Source organism: Arvicola amphibius, chromosome 7 (assembly GCF_903992535.2).
Source record: "Arvicola amphibius chromosome 7, mArvAmp1.2, whole genome shotgun sequence".
Classification (NCBI taxonomy): Eukaryota; Metazoa; Chordata; class Mammalia; order Rodentia; family Cricetidae; genus Arvicola; species Arvicola amphibius.
The window spans coordinates 117,158,357-117,174,378 of NC_052053.1; positions in this window are offsets into that span (position 1 = coordinate 117,158,357).

The following is a 16,022-nucleotide window of genomic DNA, read 5'->3' on the forward strand; positions in this document are numbered from 1 at the left end:
TACAGCTGATATGATTGTGTGGCTGTGCAACTGTATAGAAGGCTAGGCCATGGAACCAAGCAATAATATGTAAGGTAAAGAGAGGAATGAGATAAGGTGAGGTGGAGAATCACAAAATAATCCAAACATCTAATAATTTCAAAATTAATATTCTAAATTTTTTGTTTTTCTATATTGAAACCATAATGAATTTTAAAATACTGCAAGAGAAGATTTTGTTTCCCAACAGCACAATCTGTGAGCACACACACACACACATACCAATCATAAGAAGTGCTGGGAACACAAGTGCAGACATTTACATCAAAAATGTGACGTACTAGAAATATATGCCTTCATTTAGTTACACCTATTGGGTAGTAATATATTGCTATCCTTTGTATTAATCAATAATACATTACATTTTGGAGAAAGCTAATGTTTTCTTATGATTAATGAAAAAAATCTTGAGACTCTGTCATTGAGGAATTTCTATGGCAGAACAGGAATGCAGGAGATTGCAGCAGAGGTAAGTGCTGATGTCCAGGCTGCTAGGATGTAGAATATCTACAAATAGTCTTTCCAAAAAATTGAGGATGGAGAGATTATTCATGCAATCCATTGGATATTCTAATGATCCTTCTTATGTAATTAACCATTCCCATGCCCCCATTCTCAAGTTGTGAGCCTCTGTTTCTTTGATTATTATAGTTATATGTGTTTCTCTCTCTCTCTCTCTCTCTTTCTCTCTCTCTCTCTCTCCCTCTCCCCTCTCTCTCTATTTCTTCTCTCTCTCTCCTTCTGTGTGTGTGCGTGTGTGTGTGGTGTGTATGTGCATGAACACACACATACACATCCTGCTGAATCCATTTTTGTTGGTGGTGCATGATTTCTGGGCTAAGCACTCTGCACTGAACAACCAAAAAGACTCACATTCCTAAGATAGGCTTACTCTCCTGCCTCCAGCAATTATTAGTTGTCTGTAGCTCTTATCTCGAGGTTAGTTCCCACAAAATGTTGATATTGATATTGCCATTGTTCTAGTCTTGGTTATGCGCCATTTTTAGGATAGACTGTTTCATAGCAGACTTCCTGGTGTTCTGACTCTTACAATCTTTCCACCCCTTTCTTCTGTGATGCTTCTTGAGCCATCGATGCTGGAGCCCTGGTACAAATGTGTCTGTATCTGTTAATAGATGCTCTCCCGATGATCCATTCATTTTTGTGGTGTGCCTAGTTGTCATTTTCTAGGATGGTCTCTATTTGCTGTAAAGAGAGGCTACATTCTTTATTTATGTATGTATTTATGTATTTATTTATTTAGTATGTATACAATATTCTGTCTGTGTGTATGTCTGCAGGCCAGAAGAGGGCACCAGACCCCATTACAGATGGCTGTGAGCCACCATGTGGTTGCTGAGAATTGAACTCAGGACCTTTAGAAGAGCAGGCAATGCTCTTAACCTCTGAGCCATCTCTCCAGCCCCAAGAGGCTACATTTTTTTTCCTGTGGGTATAAAGAGAGATTTAGAATGTCTGAAGTAGTTTTGCTGGTTTAACAAAGTAGAGATTTTTTTTTTCTAATCTATGACCCCACCAGCCCTGGGAAGTCAGCTAGTTCTTTAGTACCAGTATGAATTTCACTCTTTTGAAGGGCTTTAAGTTCAATTAGGCATCTGTTGGTATGCACATTTTTTAAGGCATGTGTACTCAGAAGTCCATGTTTCCAGAAATGTTCTGGTATCTGCAAAAAAAAAAAAAAATTCAAACTTTTGGATGAACAATAACATTTAGATGTAATCCTTCAGGGAAGTTCTGGTGTTGAGGTTGTTTTTAATTGATATTTCCTGAAACCTAACTGTCAAAGTAAGGCAGTCACCTGTTCATTGCAAGTCAGGCAGGTAATGTCTGGGGTGTAAATATTTACAGGGTCTAAGGCTTCTTCTCTCTCCCTCTTCCTCATTCCCTCTGCAGTTACTTCAGAGACACCCTTCATTTAGCCCCTGAGTCTATTTGTTCCAATTAGAATTATAAAGCTCAACTGGGCTCTGGAGTGCCTGATTAAATACCACCCTAGAACACTTATAATTCAGATTTTTGGTTAGAATATGGAGGAGGGAGATAATTAAATTCACTTATTCCAGACCTTCTTAAGAAATTGAAAAGAAAGGTAAATAATTTGTATTAATTTATGAAAATGATTTAAGTGCTACATAGATTCCTTCAAAAACTCCAGAAATTGAAGTAGACAAGACATTTCAAATAGACATAGGAAGGGAACAGATATTTCAGAGAACAAAACAGTTAGCTTTAAAAGGAAGTTTACTTGGCTGGGGAGATGGTTCTGCAGATAGAGCGTTTACCTTGAAAATAGGAGGGTCTGATTCGAGATCCCCAGAGGCCACATAAAAAACCTGGCACAGTGGACACATGATAATCCAGTGACCAAGAGAGCAGAGGTGAAGATATTCAGGTCCCTGGAAGCTCACCAGCCAAGTAGCCTCTGGTGAAATTCCAGGTCAGTGAGAGACCTTTTGTCAATCAAAACAAAGAAGGTTTCTGAGGGCTAACATCCAAGGTGTGTACTGTAATACACACACACACACACACACACACACACACACAAAACCCACAGGAACACATGCATACACACAGAGACAGACATAGAGTTGTTTTCAGGAAACTGAACAAAATCTAAAAGGGATGGGATATTTAAAAACCCTAGGACACCAAGTTATTCAGCTCTATCTCACAGAATAGTGACTGCAGTCCTTGGAAATGTAATTAGTGGTGGGGTAATAAATAATAATAAATGTCGAAATAACTATCTTCACAGAGAATTTAAGCTCGGGATTGCCTATTTCTGCCTGACTGTGAGGGACAATGTTATTTGCTGTAAACTTACTCTCTGAATTCCTCCCCACACTAACAATTTATAAAACCTCAGGCATTCCTTATTAGAGCAAGTTACTTAACTCCTCTGAGTCTCAACTTATGCATCTGTAAAATGGGGCAATTACACAAACTGTGAAGTCATCCAAGATTAGAGAGACATTGCCTGCAACTGGCTTTAGCACCACTCTTTCTACTGACAAAATGAAATGTATGCCCTGGCAATGCTGAAGCATGCATGGGCAGCCCGTATATGGAGGTGCATTTGGACTTGTCCATATTGGGTTTCGTGGTCTAAGTTGGTGAAGACAACTGACCAGGTCTCTTCCTCAAGAGCACACCAGATTTCATTACAGAAGGTTGTGAGCCACCATGTGGTTGCTGGGAATTGAACCCAGGACCTTTGGAAGAGCAGGCAGTGCTTTTACTTAAATGATACCATTAAGAACACCGTGTTGGAAAATCTGCTTAGTTAAAATCATGTGCAGACAAGAGTCCATGCTATCTCATTAATAGGGTGTATGCAAGCTTCTTTTTGGTGTTTGGTGGTGTACATTTAGAGTCTTGAAATACAAAATAGCAATGCTGATAGGTGTGGGCAGCTCCTTATGTATCCCAGCTGTGGTGATTTTTCTCTAAAGCTACCTGTACTTTGCTTAACCCTATGGTCGGGAAATGGTTTTCTTTCTTTTTTTTTTTAAATAACTTTTATGAACCGGAACTGATAGAATGAATGAATATGTATATGTATTACAAGGGGTTTTTAAAGATCAGTTTACACAACACAAGCTAAGTAATTCAACAAAGGCTGTGTGTGCATGCAGAATCGGCTGAGCATTGGTAGCCTCCACCTGAAGACCTCGAGGATTCCTGGAGAGCTGCTCATTTTCAGTTTGGAAGGCTGAAGAAGTTGGGTCCCAGTGTCAGTGAAACTTGGAGGTAAAAGTGCAGTAGTGGAGAGGGTGCCTGAACTGGTCTTCTCCAGTCAGACTGGTGATTCTCCCTAATTGTCATCATCGAACCTTTATCCAGTTGATGGAAGCAGATGCAGAGATCCACAGCCAAGCACAGGGTCGAGCTCCTGGATTCCAGTCAAGAGAGAGAGGAGAAATTATATGAGCAAGTGACAGGGGAGGTCAAGACCATGATGGGGAAACCCACAGAGACAGATGACCTGACCTAATGGGAGCTCGTGAATTCTTGACTGACAGCTGGGGAGCCTGCACGAGACCAAACAAGGCTCTCTGAATGTAGGTGACAGTTGTGTGGCTTGGTCTTTTTGTGGGGCCCCTGGCAGTGAGAAATGGTTTTCTAAAGATTAACTCATTATCTCTGAAAGACAGGGAACCAAAGAGAGTTTTAAAATGAAAGTGAAATGCCATCTCTGAATCAGAGTAGAAAAACTCATACAGCTGCTTCTCACTACTGAAAGAAAATTCTAGCATAATACTGTTATTGTCAAATGAGAACTGTGATTTACTGTCTTTTCAATCCCGTTTTTGCATTGTTTGAGTTGTTATCAAATGTAGAGAGTATCTCTCCCTCCCCCTCCCTTCCTCTCTCCCCCTCCTTATCCCTCTTCCTACCATCCCCCTCCCAGCTCTCTGACTCTCTCCCACTCTCTCCCTTCTCTCTTAGGATTTGATGATGTCATTATTGAAAGGCATTGTCCTTTGCTCACTTCTGAGGGAAATATTAACATTTTTATTGAAAACTAAAGTAATTTACCGGCTCCATGAATTTTCACCACTGTGAACGACAGGAGAGACCCTCTCAACAGTGCCATCGTTTCAGAGGCTTTATTACATTCAAGAGGAAAAGGTCCAGGTTAAAATGAATTTAACAGATTTGCTGAAGGGCATGTTTCAAAACACCAGGAAGTGTTTCCCTTTCTAACATATTCTGTTGCTGAACTTTATGATCTCCCTTCGCAGGGTTGCCTGTCATTTTAAGGGACTCAATTCACTGTCAGCTGCAAACTCAAAACATTTGATGCCTTAGAGCCACAGTTCATAAAAGCCAAACCGTTCTGCGCACAATGCCGAAGGTAATGACTAATACTTAGCTTATTTCAGACAGATGTTTTACTGAACCTAAAAAGTGAGAGGTAAGCCACACACTGTGCTGAAAACCAAAGGGCCAAACCGCTGAACACAGGTGACTGCTCGGTGCAAACTGACAGCTCAGGTAGGAAACTCGCAAAACCTGTTCTATTCATCTGAATTAAATAGTGTCAACAGCAAAGGGGCTCTCAGTCATTACTGATTTAAGAGGCCTTGGGCCTTTCTAAAATGGCCTTTGTCTGATAGGAGACCCTTGGATTTTAGATATATTTTGGGGGACCCTCCATTATACATCAGCTAAAACATCTTAACAATATCCTTTGATCTCAATAGCCTTCCATCCTACATTAAGCCATAATTCTTGTCTGTGCTAGCCACGTGGCTTGGTACCATTTTTGGTGAGGCAGTTACATCTTGCATCCTCTGTGTCTGGGTGACAACTGCAGACTGCTTTTTCCTCTTCCCAGAATTCTCCTGTTCTCGCCACGCTTCCTCTACTTCCTGCTTGGTCGCCCCACCTATATTTCCTGCCTGGCTGCTGGTCAATCAGTGTTTTATTAAAAATAAAACAAGTGGCATGGTACAGACCGTTGTTCCACAACGTTGCTTTATTAGTTTATTAGGAAGTGAACATCTTAGAAGAGCCTAGATTTCTTCATTCCTAAATTTCTTTATTTCGGAGTTTGTTCATAGGCAGAGCTGTGATGTAATCTCTAGTGGTAAGCTGCCTGTGGTGGTGTGTGCCTGTAATTCCAGGACTCAGCAGCCTGAAGCAGGAGGATCTAGGTCTAACTGCAATCTGAACTATATAGTGAGTGTGCTCAACACTAGCCCAGCCTATATTACAGGCCCAGGCTCAAAAACCAACCAAACAAAAAATCAGTATTTTCCACATAGAATGGTCATCAGAACATTCTTATGTAGCAAACTTAATTGTATGAGCTCCCCTGATCTCATCAATGATCTTCTCCTTCCCACTTTTACGTTCGTCTGGGAAAATATAAAAACCATCATCGTCTTTTTGTTTGAATTCCTTTTTCCCACTGCAATGTTATCAGACTCCAATGATTTGAGTTCCAAACACATTGCTGCCTTCATATCCTCTTCTCAACTCCTCATTAGCTGCAATTTTTGTCACAACTCTAATAATTCTTTCTCTTTCACTGAATTCAAGTTGCCATTCTTTATAACTTCCATTATTAGGTTTTAAAGAATTGGAAATAAAATAAAAGATTCCAGATAGCCCATGAAATGCCACTGATGACTATATGAATTCACACTTCAGAGATACTGAAATGTTAGGCACAGATATAACGCAGCTTTCAGCCACCTAACTATGATCTCCGCATCCTATCCCACCGTCCTCCAGTCTGCTCACATCACACCTAGAATGTCACTTGTAGAAGACAGTCATGATGCTGCTGTCTTTCTCAAGATACTTTAATTTATTCTGTATACGTTCGTAATAAAATTGAACATTAGCACAACAAAGACATGCTGCTGCCTCCAGATTGTCACAGTCTTATCTTTCTCGAGGCTCCAATCTTGCATAAGTTATTTCTTTTTTTTTTTTTAAGTGATCTGTCTAAATTTTTTCCCACAGTCTCTCTCTTTGTTACAATGATTCTTCTAACTCTTACTAATCCTTCAGGTCTCAGCTAGCTCAAATTGTTATTTCCTGTAGAAGAATCTCTTCACCTCCAAACCAGGTCTATCTACTTCTGTGTTGCCATAGCACCCTGCACTTAACAGACATCACACTCTAAAAATTCCCTCTTTATCTGCTGTCTCTCTTACAGGCAAAGAGTCCTTGACATCCGGAATTATTTCTTATATCCTGCACATCCAAGTGCCTCCTGTTGTGGCTGACAGATAAATATTTGTCTAAAACTAACAGCACATCAAGAAGCAATGGTGGCTTACAAGACAAGCAATTTCATGAGCCACGGCATCATGGCATTTTTTTTCCTTCAAAGAACAATGCGATTTTTTAGCTATCTGCTAGCTCTAATGCCACATCGCCATCATTGATTTCACATCAGCAAATTACATACATTTCAAATTGCAATCATGTACCCTGCTAGAATTAGATACTCCTTGCTGTATGTTAGGGAGACCAGCTACAAGTTGAAATACAAAACTAATATTTCAGGAAGCAAGTCTGAAGCCAGACAATTAGCTGAAAATCAATACGAAATTGAACTAAGAATAGCTAACTATGTGGTAAAATGTGAACATTATTGGTGCTCACATGAGGGAACACTGAAAACTGCAGGAGTTATATAGAGGGATTGTTGATGGCATTAAATGTAAACAATGTTTTAAGGGAAGGGTAGATTTTATACTATTTACATTTAGAAGGAAATACCTACAGGCCACTAAAAAGGTGCACCTCTGACATTTTCTCCAACTTGCACCATCATTGTGGATTTAAAATAAAAATCCTTTTGAAGACATTTTCATCATAAGCTTTGAAAAATGGATTGACCTGAATAAATTGAAATCCATTCTTAAGCTCTAATTAGGCCCATTCTGCTCCTTAATTTCATCTTATCATTGGATCCTGCCGCAGGATGCTGTTATATGCTTAAGAAAAGTATATATCCTGAAATCTTGGTGAGGTGTAATAATAATCACCGAGAAAGTAGAAAATGCCAATAATACAATAGAAATGCACATGACACCAGCAGTCCCCTGTTTGGGTTGATGTTAGCAGCTCATCAATTTCTCTGACAAGTCACAGTGACCTGTGCTTGAAGAGAAGTCACTCAGCACCACTTAGACAAAATGACAGACGTGTCCCTGGTGATGCAATGTTTGAGTGGTCAGTCACAGGTTTGCTAGGGAGAGAGCCTTTAGGACTTAATTGAAACTGCGATTGCTCCCAAAGAGCCACGGAAGGCTGCTGCCGCTGCTGCCTTCTCTCTTTCTGAAAACAGGCTTAATAGCAGTGAATTAAATTAATGGCACAGAATTTGTTTTTATATTACTCTTTCAAGGTTACCATTCCTTGGATAATAGTGACATGGAAGTCAAAATTGCAAGATGGCCAACCATTGACCTTGAACCTAACAGAAGTCACACAGGAAAACATAGCCAGAACAAAGAACCTGCAAGAAATACCACGGGTCATATCATTACAAAAGGGAGGGTGTTGCTACTTTGCTTTCAAAACTAAAATTTCATCTCTGTGACGATCTGTTGTGCGTAATTTCCTTCAAGCACCATTTTTAATCAGAAATTCCACCTCCATGGCGCTAGATCATGAACCTGCTCATTATCAGCAACTAAGAATTCTTCAATAGGCTTACCTTCATTTATCACTTTTCTACCTCACTCTATGTAGAACCTCAATTGCATAATTAGCATCTTGGTAGTCTACTGATAAGTATTACTAAAATCTTCCTACCTTTATCATGAACCCGGGACTGCATATTGTATCCAAGGGTCCATCACTATGATCATCTTTTGGCATACACTGTTTGAGGAAATCGTTTTGCTTTTGCTTTTTATGTCAAACAAGTCTGTAGGCAATACATTGCTCCCAACTTTTCTTTGCTGGAACATAATGCTGCTTTTCTTTTGCTCGTAAAATCTCTGCCCCACAGACACAAAATATTAGATTAAATAAAATTCACATTGAAAATGTAAAGGTGCCATTTTAGTATTCTGTGGGTTAGATTACTTCTCTGATGGGTAATCTATAACAATGTATTTATACCTATTTTGTGTTTAGACTTTAATCTCACTTTGACTCCTGCAGAGAGACTTGGGGATTTTCCTGGATCTCTTTGCACCTCTTCCAATGTGGCAACATTGAATCAATTTCCTTTTCCGGTTTCCCATCAATTGGTTTGTTGAGAACAGATGTGTAAGCTTGACTTGTGTCACAAGCTATAAGCACCAAATTCAGTAGCAGTATCATTAAACATTTTCCATCCACTTCCTTCTGCCTTTGAGAATAGCATTAAACTACAATCTCAAGGACTCCTTAGTTTTCTAATGAGTGGAACTTTCTAAGAAAACAGTCTGCAGAAATTGCTCCACTAGTTTTTTCTACCTGACTCACAAATCATGAGCTAGAGCAGAAAGCATTGAGCTGATCTGAAAGATCAATGCTATGACTTAGTACTGCCATTCAGTTGAGTTATTAAACCCTGTGTGTAAAAGATAAAGGATGCAACATTAAGATAGATCTCAATTCCATCTGAACTTCAGTTAGTGTGTAAGTATAATTTGGTAGTATATACACCTTTACTAATATTTTCCTCATCTGGTCCCCAGATTAATACACATGAGTCTCTCCTAACATTCTGAATCATTATTATTTTCTATTATGGACTCGTTGACGTTTTCTGCAGCCCTGGTAGTAGAAGAAAAACTGAGATTGCCAAAGGGAATCTATCAACTAAAAGTCTATCAACTAGTTGAATGACTATTAACTATTGTGTCAAAAGTCTGCACTTGTTGCAAATAGAGTATTGATTCTGTGTAGGGAGATATGCTCAAAACTTCCATAGGTTTCTTGCTTTTTAAACAATTCCTAGATAATATATTTCTTTATTTTTTCTTTTCTCAGAAAAGTAAATATAAAAGGAAGTGAATGAAATTATAAAAAGCTTATTTAGGGCCATCAGAATGGCTCAGTACTCCATGCAAGCAAGCCTGATGATATGAGTCCGATTTCTGGAACACATGGTGGAAAGATAAAACCAATTCCTCTGATATCCACATGTGTGCCATGGCAATACATATTCACAAATACCCCCACCCTAAAAAAATATAACAAAAATATTTTCATATTTGTAGGTAATTCTTGTCAACTCTCTTTTGTATTGAGCTCTTACTCAAATGTCAATTTCTTTTAAAAAAAATACCGAAAAAATCATACAATATGTTTTATTCATGTTCCCCCTCCAAATCCTCCCAGATTCTTTCCACTACTTTACCCACCTAACTTTATGTTCTTTCTCCTTCTCTTTTTAAAACTTTGTGGGGTAGGGGCTTTGATAAAGACATCCCATTTAGGACTGAGTGCTCCAAAGTCTCTCTGCACATTGTTCAGTTGTGGGTATCTGTGTTAGTTCTCATCTACTTTACGGACAAGTTTCTCTGAGAAGGGTTGAGAAAGACACTGATCTATGAGTATAGCAATATGTCATTAGGTGCCACTTTATTGCTAATTTCCTTAGAAAAAATGATAATGTTAGAATTTCCCCTAGGCCTGTGGCCTATCTAGTCTCAGGTTCTTGGTCACTTTAGCCATGTCAGGTATGAGCTTCATCTCATGGAGTAAGCCAAAATTTCAATTGGAAAGTGGTTTTTACTCTCAAAACATTGGTACTAGTATTGCACCCATATCTTATAGGCATATCCCTGTTATAGATCACAGGGATGTGGCTGGAAAATATTAATGATTACCTTTTCCTGCAACAGCAGGCATAGTAACTTGCAGTACCATTAACACTAGTTAGTAGTGGTGAAGCTCCTAAATATATACCAGCTCAACTTCTCTCTTTTTAATGACATACATAAATATTGTTTTCAGTAATAGGGTGTGAGGCTGTATTAGTCAGGGTTTTCTACAGGAACAGACTAACAGAATATATATTAGATATACATTATTTTTGTTCTGACATATCTTAAGCAGAATAGTAGCTGTTGTGTTTTGTCTTATTTATTAGTATAATCATTTCTTGGGATACTGTACAGCCTTAGCAGAAGTTCTTACCAGAGCTTCTAATTTTGAGGTCCTAAGGATATAATAAATTTTAAATATATTATAATGAAATACAACATGTTTTAAGTACTTTATCATGTATATTTTTTCTTGCCATCTTCCACTTTAAAATATACCATTACTTTAAATATAATCTGGTTTTCCTGAAAGCAGGGAAATATTTTTTCATATCTATGTCCTAATTCCCCTCATAATAATCAGTACTGGTTGTATATGTTCAATGTATGTTTGTTGAATTAAAATCAAGGTATCAAAATTCATTTGCTAAAGACTCTCTGAGAGCATCATCTCTTTTAAGGAGCAACATACACATATATGATGGGAAAATATTGTGAAGTAGGAAGACAGAAGATGAGGCAACTATTCCCAGAGATGGGCAGCCCTCCCAGAGAGCTACATGCTCCAAGGACCCAGAAAAAAAATGTGTCATGAATCTCCATAAAAGCTCAATGGCATGCACACACATGCACATACATGCACACTAATTAATAATAATAATTATTATTAATTATTAATAATAAATAAAGTATTTTAAATATACAGGCTAAGTAAATACTATGAACAATCATAAACTAACAAAAGCAGAAATAGAAAAATTTATAAATTTATGAAAAGCTATATATTTAAATTGAAATATGAAGAAATTGGAGAAAAGAACAGACCAATAAGAAGTAGGGAGATGGAATGAGTAAGTAAAAGTGCACATCAAATAAAAGCCTAGATCAGATAGCTTTAGAGTTGGATTCAACCAAACATTTGAAAAAGAAATAATATAAACTTTTCTTAAATTTCTTTTAAATAAACAGAAAAGGGACAAATATTTCCAAACTCATTTTGATAAGCCAGCATTTATCCTCACTGAAGCCAGTATAAGGCAATATAAGAGAAATATAGGCCAATATCACTGCTGATCATAGATATAAAAATCTTCAACAAAAAGCTGACAAACGCTGTAGAACAGTGCATAGAAAAGACCATTCAACATGATCAAGTAGTATTTACCCCTGGATGCAAGTCTGGCTCAATAAGATGCAAATCAATAAAGATTACTTGCCATACGTCAGAATGAAAGACAAAATACATGGTCATATCAATAAGTTAAAAAAAAAAGGACTGGATGATATACACAGCATTGGGCAAACAAGGTTGTTTTATCCATGCAGGCATAAGCCCCTGAGATCAGATTCCCAGGGCCCACATGAAAAGGCTAGGCATGTCGCCTTGTAATTTCAGTTCTTCTAATTTCAGTTCTGGGGAGATCAGCACAGCAGGACGCTGCTGTTGGCACCCTGATCATCTAATCCAGTCAAACTGCTGAGCTTCAGGTTCAGCGATGCCCTTGTTTATAAACTTAGGAGGAAAGTGATAAAGGAAGGAGACCAAAAGGTGTCAGTGGCTTATGCGTGCACATGCGTAGACCACATACATGTTTAAAAGCCCTGAAAATATATGTATAGAATAAATATAGCCTACCAAATATGGGGCACATCCAACAAGCCCACACCTATGTTAAATTCTGTGCTAAGAAGGTGAAGGTTTCCTATTAGAACAGGAATAAGACAAAAATGTCTGCTTTTACTACATCTATTTGACAAAGCACTGGAAGACCCAGCCAGAACAATGTTATAAGACAAAGAAACAAAAAGAAACCTAATCATAAAAATAATAAATAAAAGTGTTTCCTGGTTACATGATCTTATACAAAGAAAATAGACCACTAAAATTGTAATAGTAAATAAATTTGACAAGTTTGCTCTTGGGTAAATACCTTTCTATAGACTAATAACTAACTCTCTGACAAGGAAATTTTTAAAAATTCTATTCATATTAGCAATAAAACAAAATAAATTGTTAGGTATAAATTTAACCAGGAAAGTCAAAGATTTATATTCTAAAACCCAGAAAATATTGGGGAAAGAAATTGAAGATGACACAAATAAATTGAGAAGTAAACATGTATTCATGGACTGGAAAAATGGACACTATTAAAATATACTTTGGGAAACAATCTATATATTTTGATGCAACTTCTACCAGAATTCCAGTTTCATTTGGACACAGAGAGAAAAATAGAATTTGTATGAAATCACAGATGACCTCAAATGGCCAGAGTAAAAGGACAAAGCTATAGACATCACAGCACTGTATTCAAATAAATTACAAGTCTACAGTTACAGTTACCCTAGGACTGGCCTGAAGACTGCACTAGCCAGTCCAAAACAGACACAGAAAACAAAACCACACATATAGAATCACTTGATTCTTGCAAGCATACCAAAGAAAACACAAAATGGAAAAAGTCTCTTCAATAACGGTGTTATGAAAACTGGAAATCTACAAGAGAGAAGGGGAGAAATGGGCCTTTATCTCAGCTTTATACAAGAATCAATTCAGAATTAATAAAAGCTTTAGACATAGACCTGAAACTACAAAAAGACTAATAGAAAATATTGGTGGAACATTCTGACATTAGTCTGGGAAAAGATTTCTTAAATACTAATTAAAAACACAGACTATGAAAGCAGTTAATTATTAAAATTGGTATTATTTTCATCTGAAAGCCTTTGGAAAAGCAAAGGAAATAATTAATAGAGAGAATCCATTAACTGAGCATAATTGTTGCAAACTACATATTAGGTAAGGGACTCATTTCCAAAATGTACAGTGAGTTTATACTATTAAGTAATAGGAAAACATCTATTTAAAATCAGGCAAAAGAAAACATGCATAAATGGAGAAACATGGATAAATCACTTCATATCATTAATCAAAGAAATGCATTTTAAAACCACAATGAAGTGTAACAACTGTTAGAATGGCCATTATCAAAAGAGTCAAAGGATGAGTTGTGGGAGGGTGTGGGATAAACAGAACTCTCACATACTATTAGTTGACAGTTCTGTATATTGCTATGTCTATTATGGCTCACTGTATGAACTTTTATCCCAACACTAAAAGTTTAATTAACAAATGATTCAACACTTCCACTACAAGATATATTGAAATCTCTGTGATGCTATATCTACATCTCCACATTTATATTCTTTTCTGTAACTATAAAATCTTTGGACTAAAATTCATGGGTCTTTATTTTAAAGCCTAATTCTTCCTTTAAATATCTCTGTGATCTGAGGTTTAAAAAAATTAACTATGTGTAGCTTCGATTTGTAACCTGTGAAGTGAAAGCATGTTCCCCACGGTTACCAAGTTCCCTTCAGGGATGAAATTCAGCGACAATCATTCTAAAGAGATATTGTGAATCGAGCTACAAAAATATATGCATATATATTTAAAAAGCTCAAAGCCTGGTTGAAAGCAGCTCATTCCATTATGTCTGTAGGAGTTCTGTTCCATCTCCATGTAATCAGGAGTGAAAGCAGCCGGGGGCATGCAGAGGAGCTAGTTAACATCACTAGTATGATTAAACAGAGGAGAGTCACAACTGACCCACTGCTGCAAAAGCCACAGATTAGACATGGTTGTGGATATTCAGTCTGTAGTTGTTTCCAGGAGATGCCTCTAGTGACTCTTACTCATCTCAGAATTGCATTCACCAGTTTTTAGCTATGAGCAACACTGGCAAACTCAACTATCCAAAGCAAAAGGGGAACATTTTAGGAGGACATGGGGTCTTGCAGAATTGGCTATGAAGAGCAAGTAAAAACACCAAAACGTTTGGAGGTTGCCCATCAGAATCAGGATTTCTGTTTTATTATGGAAAAAGCCTGACCATGTGTCCAGTATGATGCTAAAATGTCCTTTCCAATCAGAATACTTACACAGAGTCCCAGAAAAAGAAAAGTGCTACCCATTCCTGAGTCAAGAACCTAGATTACAGGAGAAGCAGGAGTCTAGAGTCAAAGAGTAGATATGATGTCTAGATTGTACTCACTGAAAAGTTCCACCCAACAGAGATGTACGCCTGGAGGGGGAAAGAAAGTGGTGTGAGAAAGAAGAAACAGGACCAGGAGGGAGGAGGGAACGAGAAGGAGGAGATAATTTCCTGTCCAAAATCTCAATATATGAAAGCAAATTGTATGTCAATATTTTTGTTTAACGCAGTAAGTGGGAAGTGATCATCACAGGGCTCAAGGCAATGATAAATATTTTAACATGACCTTGAATTCTGCTTTTTTTAATTATGTAGGTAGTACATAAGTAAATTCATTCAGTAAAGCCTCATACATTATTTAAAAATTATAATAAAACCTTAAAATACTCTTTTGCATTCCCCAGTTTGATCCTGTTCTCAAAAATAACATCAGTTTGTTCCATTCATAAAGCTATATAAATGAGAGAACATGTGTGTGTGTGTTCATACATTTATACACAGAACTATGAAACTATGTATTGTTTATATAATAGGTATATTACTGTTTTTCCCTTGGGAAAATATATATTAATGTTATTTTCAAGGTAACATCATATAGTTCCACGCCATTATTTATAGTTGTTGTATTGAAATCCATTATCTGTCTAACACACACAATGTCAGGATCTCAGCTAGCGTGCTGGTGAATAGCAAGCCTTCAGTGGGTTGAAAAAACTGTAGAGGAGGTGCAGAGTAGGCAAACTACTGGACAGACAGACAGACACATAAGACTTATATGCGGTAACGACACTGGGGATTCTGCCCCACAGTGTACAATGCTGCACTACCAGTGCCTTCAAATAGCAACTTCGTGTTTTTGTCAGATTTTACTAGGAGTTTAGAACCAATTTAAATATTTATCTTCATAGAAGAAGTCAAAAAATGATTGCTAAAATCACATTTATTAGTGTGTGCATGTGTGCCTGGTGTGTGTGTGTGTGTGTGTGTGTGTGTGTGTGTGTAGTGTATGTGAAATCAAAAATCATATTTTGGGGTATCTTAGTTATACAATTTGTCATCTGTCAAATCCCAGAAATGCCCTGACCCTGGTAACCCTGAGGTGATCTGCTGCTGATGTTTCTTTGACGACAGGCTCCTCTGGCTGGGGGACAGCAGTCGGGTAGCACGCCTTTACCCTGTAGTTCTACTTAATACCAGCTTCTCTTTTCCACTGGCCCCAGAGTGTTAAGTTTTACTCCCTCAGATGGAAAAGTCAAAATGAGTGAGGAGTTTGCAGACTCCATAGTTGCCCTTCAGTCCCTGAGCTGCTGAAGGGTAGTCCTCAAAGCAGCAACAAAATAGCTAAGATAATTTTAGCTCTGTTAGAATAAAAAAAAAGATGACTATATACGATAAAGGTAGACATTTCAGGAACAGAGCAATATCAAGAACGCCTCAGTTTTTTCAGTTATTCTCCCATTTTTCCCAGGATGAAGATTTTTGTCCTCTACTCCCCCATAGCAAGATGATCCCAACA